Genomic DNA, 7,875 nt, shown 5'->3' with positions numbered 1-7,875 from the left:
GAAGGATACATACCCAGGTGGAAGGATACATACCCAGGTGGAAGCACAGCGGAAGGATACATACCCAGGTGGGAGGGTGCATGGTACAGCCTCAGGGCATCAAGGCGATGGGCGAAGTCCTCAATTATACCAGACCAAAAGAACAGACTGAGGATAAGGGCTCACAAAGCTCTATGTTCTTAAAAGTAACTGGGAAGTGGGTGCTATTATTTTCACAAGCATGATCTCCTCTTCATTCTGACCACCATCAGAGCAAACAGTCTTCTAAAGCAACAAAGTATGCTAGTAAAGGCAAGGAACTGCAGCAAAGAAACAAGCGGCTCCATGGAAGACAGAGGGGAAAAGTCCTACAGATAATAATTGAAAGGAGATGTCTTAAAGGAATTATGGGGCAAAAATCATTCTACCCATAGGATCAGTCCAGACAGAGGGCCTGAGACAGGAAAGAAGTACAATAATATTTGTTGGGAAACCACTGAGATCTCATTCAAGTCATTTGTGGTGATGTTAAGATGCATCCCAAAGTCCTTGAAATTCTCTCCTGAAAGAGGTGGATATCAGTGCCCTCTCTCACAAGTGTGTTGGTCTAAAGAACTCAGGTAAAATGAGGAGGAAAAGGTAAAAGAGATGACAAGTCTCCAAACCCCCCTCCAATAAAGGAGACAGGGCCAGCAACTTCCCCTGTTTGTACTGTTGAGGTGGGGATTATGTGTGAGAAAGGCCATCTTTCCTATGCGAGCACTGAAAAATAGTGCCTCCCACAAAAATCTTAACAAAAAACCAATATGGGAGTGATGCATTCAGAAGCATTGTAAACAGAAGAAGAATTGGCTTGATATGGTAGGCAGGAGGTATTGGTACCCCACAGGGAATCATGGTGAGAGCAACAGTCATGGAGGTCAGGAAGGGAGAGGAAGAGACATGTGGCTTATAGTTTTATCTTGGTCCATAAACTATTTTCATAAATTCATTTTAAAGAGCAAATAAAAAAGAAAGAAGCAGTGTTGTTTGTAGAAATACCCACTGAAAGATATGGAAGAATCAGGAAGTATGTCAGTGCTCCCACCGCTACTTGACATCTTCTTCAATGCCCACGGCTCTTCAAAGGGGCTTCTGGTATGGTTGGTGTATCTATAGAACAGACATTAGCCTCAGCTGAAGATTCCCCATGTGCTCCTGGAGGAGAAGTTTGTGGTGTGCTGAGTTCCAGTGACTCTGTAACCAGCTTTAATGTTTTGCGGTGGTGGTTTCCTCTACGAATTAAGGTATGAAAACCTAATCTGTTTCTTGTTCTGTATTTTCTTCCTATTTGTAACACCGCTCAAAACCTTTCAAGCAGAAGCTAGTATATTTACAGAATGTTAACCACATATTCATTCTATGACCACAGTGTTAGAGGTCAGGAAAGACCAGTGAGGCAATGGGTACACAAAAAGCCAACGCATGCACCTGTCAGAGAAATGGACTGTTGATTCTCAGGGAGCAGCATCACATGGCATGGATTAAGTAAGGCAAGGCATACACTGACTAAGAATTAGGAGAAGGGCTCTGAGAGAAGGCATGAGACCTGAGCAAGGGAGACACTTTTAGAAGCTTGCTTGTTTACCTGTTGACCAGAAGGAGGAGCATTTCACAGCCTGGGGAAGTCAAGGAGGTAGGGTGAGCACTATGCATTCAGCAATCAACCTTTCTCAGCCTTGCAGAGCCACTGGGCACAGAACTAGAGAAAAGTCAGGGAGTGGACTACTTCATTTGTCAAACAAAAGATTAATGCTTTCCTGTGGACAATGGAGGAGCAGAAGAGAAGTTTCTGATACTATCAGATAAGTCAGATATAGATGGACCAATCTCGTGAAGGATTTTTTCAAAACTCTGTTACTATTATGTAAACATAGAAAAATAGAACACTATAATTAGCCCACCATAAACATAGATTTAACAATTGTTAATGTTCTCAACTCTTAGTATTTTTAAACAAGGACTTTTAAAGGGAAGATTTAAGAACAAACAAAAGCAAAATAACAATAATGATAACAATAAAACCCAAATCCTGCTTACAATCAAGTCCCATGACCACATGCCAGTTTCAACAGTCATCAGTATATTGTCTATCTTATCTGCAGTGCCACTGATTTCTCTGCTGCTAGGTTTTTTCCAGGCATGTCTTCAACATCATTTCATCTGTGAATGTGTGTGTGTGTGTGTGTGTGTGTGCTTCAATAAGATATTCTCAAAGTACACCAAAACTCACACCACCATGGTTGCATTTGAGAAGCAGTTCTAACATCCTAGAACACATTTTAGTCTGTGTGTGTCATGAAGGTGTCAGTCATATGAATTGTGATTTGTATAAAGACAGTATATTAAAACTTGGAATACTCCTTAAATGTCTTTCTGTTTGTTTGTTTTCTACATTGGGGTAGAATTTCTATAACATGAGATTTATAATCTTGGTCGTCTTTAAGTACAAATTTCAATATCACTAAGTTCATTCACAGTGAACTTTCTTCTAATGCCTAGACTGCATCTTCTTCTAATGTTCCCGAGGTCCAACCACATGTTAGCATGTGTCAGAATGCCCTTCCTCCCTTTCATGGTAAGTAAAAGTTCTTATAGATATGTCCATAGATATTAAAATACACCCCTTTAACATTCATCCAGTGATGGACACTTAAACTGTTTCCACACGTTGGCTGTAACAAACAATGCTGCTATAAACATAAGCGCACAAAGATCATTTTAAGACTGCTTTCAAGTGTTCTAATAGCTAACCAGCAGTAAACATGATGGATGATAGGTAATCCTATTGTGAACTTGCTAAGGAGACAGCACAGTGTGTAACACAAAAGACGCATCATTTACATTCTTACTAAAGGCTCACAAGATTTGATCTTCCCATTCCAAAACTGGTTACTGGCTGCTTCTTCTGTGTGCACATGTGTGAAGACTGCATGCCAAAGGGAATTCATATGCTCGGATTCCATGCATGTGAACATGGAGGCCAGCGGTTGACATCTGGTGCCTCTTTCCACCTTACGGGTGTCACTACACTCAGTAGTTTTTATTATTATTATTATTTTGTTTTGTCTTTCAAGACAGGGTTTCTCTGTGTATCTCTGGCTGTCCTGGAACTTTGTAGACCAAAACTCGAACTCACAGAGATCCACCTGCCTCTGCCTCCCTGAATGCTGTGATTAAAAGTGTGCATCACCATCACCCAGGTACACTCAGTATTTTTATATGAATGTTAGGGATCCAAACTAAGGCACACATACTTTTATAACAAGAGCAAGTAGTTTACTGACTGACCATCTCCCTATCTCCTCAAAGAGTAATCTTTTTAAAACTGTTATTAATTTAATCCTCTGTGCTTATGACATACATTTTATCTATTTTGTTACTTAACATATTATAAAAATCATCATAATAGAAATATAATATTCCAATTTGTACCTATGTTGTGGTTTGTTCAATCAGTAATGTATTGATAAATGTAGGGCTCAGGGCATCTTGGTACACATCAGCCGTTTGGCTACACTGACGCCATGCCAAGGCTCAATAGATACCAACCAGAAAGTAGGCCTAAGTTTTCCATTTACCCTAAAGCAACACCTGACTCAAAGAAAGACCACAAATTGGGATCACTCAGACACCATCAAGGAACAGACCAATCAGCATCCAAAAAGGAAAATACCTAACGTTGCAACCATTGTAGATAGAATCACCCGATGTCCTTAGTCTAGCACACTCCTATTCCCTTTCACCAGGACACCCCTAGACAAATGTCAGCCAATTAGGGGTCCTGAACCTCAGAAATCTCTCACCTCAATCTCTGCTATGATTAAAAAAAAAAACCCACCCTAACTGAGCTCAAGGCTCTCTGATGGTGCCAATGCATTGGACACATGGGGAGTCTAAGTTCCAACTTGAATAAAGGTTCTTTGATTTTATATATGGAATTTGGTTTCCATAGTGATCTTTTGGGGGGATCTCCGTGATTTGGGCATAACAATAAACATCTGTCTACATTTATTCTTAATTGGCACAAATGAATAATGTACATGTACATTAATATTTTTGCCACTTCTTTATATTTATTCACTCTGCTGTGAGCAAATATTAAGAAAAGTACAAATGTCTTAGTTTTCCAAAATTATTTAATCCATTTCTATGGAATACTCTATCTTAACAAACCACAAGTTGGGCATAATGTCACATACCTTAACCTTAGAACTTGGGAGGTAGAAGCAGGAGGATCTCTGTGAGTTCAAGATTCAAGATAACCAAGGCTACTTAGTGAAATCTTGTTTTGAAAAAAAAAGTAAACAAACAAAAAACCGATAAGACTATTATCTCACCTAACATAATGAACAAGATGATGGCCAGTTTTCAGAAAGGGTGGGAATAGAGAGCCTTTGTCCTGCTGGTAGTGACCAAGGCTAGCAGTGACCGCATGCAGGAAGGACTTCCAGGTATCACAAAGATCTTACCAACTGAAAAGAAAGATGTTTTATGCAATCCCCAAGATTTCTTTTCATTCAAAACTTTTATCTTTACAACCTTTTCCCATATAATGTCTTCTACCAAAAAAAATGGAAAGAATTTTCTAATCACATGGTCCATCCACATGTCTCCAAGCCAAATTTGTGAGAAATATTTTTGCATTTCAAAGTTAGCTATGAGGAATATTATCAAGACTTGGGTCAACTGTGATAAACATGTTTAACTTTAGACTCTAGAAGATAGGTCTTTGCTAGGAGCTGGATGAGGCGTGCATAGAAATACCCTGGGTTTGGAGAGTTTGCATTCTTAGTAAAGAATAGCCATGGACTGTCTACACCACAGCAGCCCATTTGGGGACTTTGCCCCCCCCCATTTGTTCATTTTGAGTCAATAGTGCCCTGAGGGGCTCCACTCACCAACTGCTTGCATATATATAAGGCGGTTTTCAACCAGTTGGTTGGGTTAGAAAGAATGTTTTGAATTAGAGTTCTTTCTAATTGAAATGCAAAGTGTTTAAGGCAGTCATAGACAGCACAGCTGCAGCTTGGGAGGTGTCTACTAGCAGTTTAAGATGAGGATGTTCTCTTCCTGTTTTTAAGCATTTTGTGGCAATGACAGCTGTGACTGCACTGCCTGGGGTGTAGCACAGTGGTAGGATGCTTGCTCAGCAAGTACAAGACCTTGGACTCAATCCTTAGCATGGCTACATCAATCAGTCAACAAAATTGTCTTTGAGCTATTTTGTTTCTTGGCTCCAGGTTTTTGTACAGATTTCTCTGGGAGTATTCTCTTTTCTTTTCTTTTCTTTCCTTTTTTCCTTCCTTACTTCTTTTCTTCCTTTCTTTCTTTCTTCCTTTCTTTCTTACTAGTATTATATTTACAACTTTAGAACAACGCCTTTGTATGATTTGGAAAGGAAATATGCCCTGCAAAGGCTCATATGTTGGTTTGGTTCCCATCTAGTGGTGCTATTGAGAGGTGATTGACTTATGAAGGTGCTAACTTAATTGATATACGAATGTGTTGCTGAGTACAAAGCTCAACAGATTTTTAGAAGATGAGCCTATTTGATGAAAGCAAGTCATTGTAATTTTGGGAATTATGTCTTATCCTTGGTTTCCCATTCATATTTATCATTACATTCTCTGTCTGTCTTTCTCTCTCTTGCACACACACACACACACACACACACACACACACACACTTTTTTTCTTTCTCTTCTCTCCCCTCACCTTCCTAGCTGTCATCAGTGAGCAGTTTTATTCCCTCATACCCTTCATGCCCTTCTTTTATGGCATATCCACTCACCACAGATCCAGAAACACAGAACCAACAACCCCACAGTGAACTCTCAGAAACTGAGAGCCCAGTTACTCTTTGCTCCCATAAGTTGTTTGTCACAGTGACCAAAGCTAAAGCCACTATATAATTCTTCATTGTCTCAGTTGCATTGCTTTCTGTAGCTTTCTTCAGTGATCCTCACTTCCTATTGTTTTAAGTGTTTCCATAATGCAGGAGACACTGAGAAAAATTCATAACTACATTCTGATATGTGCTTAGAAGATCTCCTTCAGACAGCACATACCACCAACGCTGCTGCATCCATCTCCTTCAGATGGGAAATGGTGTCCATGATGAACGGAGACTCTCAGGTAGGCAGGCCCAGTAAGGATACCATCCTGTTTGTGTGGGTACCAAAGTAGAGAATCACTCAGTGGAACACAAGGTATATGTATTCCTCCCATCCCTCAACATGTGTATAGCTTTCAATATGAAGACAGTTTGCTGCTTTGGGGATGTTAGAGCCAAGACCAAGAGCCTTCTTTCACAGCAGTGTATGTCCACACTCCTTCAGCTCACCTCCATCTGCCTAAAGACATTGAATCTTGTCTCTTGGAGACCACGGTGGCCAATGCTCATGAACCGAACCAAGTTCTTCCTCTGAAGCTGAAAAGATCCATTCCATGCCACTCAGTGTCATGGAGCCTTTTCCAGTAGGAGTTCCGAGTTATCCTGTGATCTGGATCCCCCCTCCCCTTGTCCTTCTTCTCATGACTGCATCAGCCTGTACTCTCCCTCATGTCTATTTTCAAATGCCCACATTCTTATGACAATAAAAGAACAAACAGCAGAAAGAACTTTAGACAGAATACCCTATCTCTTTCCATTTACATCCAGTTTTCTTTAAAGAAAATAGAATCTCTGATGCCTCCAACCACTATAAAGAGCATCCAAGCCGGGCGGTGGTGGCGCACGCCTTTAATCCCAGAACTTGGGAGGCAGAGTCAGGCGGATCTTTGTGCGGTCGAGACCAGCCTGGGCTCAAGAGCTAGTTCCAGGACAGGCTCCAAAACCACAGAGAAACCCTGTCTCGAAAAACAAAACAAAAAAAAAAAAAAAAAGAGCATCCTGCATCCAACAATGTTCTGAAGTTGCTCTGAGGCAAGGAGTTTTTCATTACCAATTCCAACATCTTTTCTTTTTTTTCTGGTCAAATTCTTTTGAGTCTTCAGTGGTGTCTGATGTCAGGGCTTTTGAGGCAGAAGAGTACCTTGGCAGATCAGGGTCAAGAAAGCCACAGGGACCATACCACCCAATAGATCTCACTCAAGAGATTTATTGGGGGAGAAGAGTGAGAGAAAAGCCACCTCTGAGCAGGGACAAAAGATATGAGGAAAAAGAGAGACCAAGACAGAGAGAGATAAACAGAAAGATACAGTGACAGACAGAGAGAGGGATGTGGTGGGGGGAGGTTGGGGACTGGTGATGGCTTGGCTGCTGGCACTGAGTCACTGAAGGTAGGCTGGGGGGCAGACCTGGCTCCTAACAACTAACACCTCTGATGACTCTTGTGTGCCTTGATGTCATGCTCCCAGCATGCCTCTCTCTACATGTCTGGCTGGACTCTTAGCCTTCTGATGGTCATTCTTTCTTTACTGCTTCTTAAATGGTGGCAAACTTAAATGAGGAAAGATGGTGCTGAGTTTAAGGGAAAACAAGAAATCATCTCGCGACATCTATTTTTTTGGGAAGGCCTTGCAACCTTTTTCTTGGTTTGGACTCCCTCCTTTTTGATGTGGATCCCGCACGCAAAGCAGTCCAGCTACCTGATGTGTTACGGTATCCATGACAGAGCACTCTTTCTATATTCAGACATTTGACAATTTTGTTTCCGATTATTGTAGTTGTGTCTGTGTTTTCAATAGTGAGATGATATTTGTGGACTTCTCAGATCACAATAGTTGTCTGTCAGCTGATCGTTTCCATAGATACTCTTGGTGCTGAGGTGCCTATTGAACATATCAAAGAGAACCTGTCACCAGGTTCTCCCAGCATCTCTCAATACCGACCTGTTACAGGGCCCCACAAACT

This window comes from Microtus ochrogaster, linkage group LG9, assembly GCF_000317375.1.
Source record: "Microtus ochrogaster isolate Prairie Vole_2 linkage group LG9, MicOch1.0, whole genome shotgun sequence".
Lineage (NCBI taxonomy): Eukaryota > Metazoa > Chordata > Mammalia > Rodentia > Cricetidae > Microtus > Microtus ochrogaster.
Note: the sequence above shows the minus strand (reverse complement) of the source record.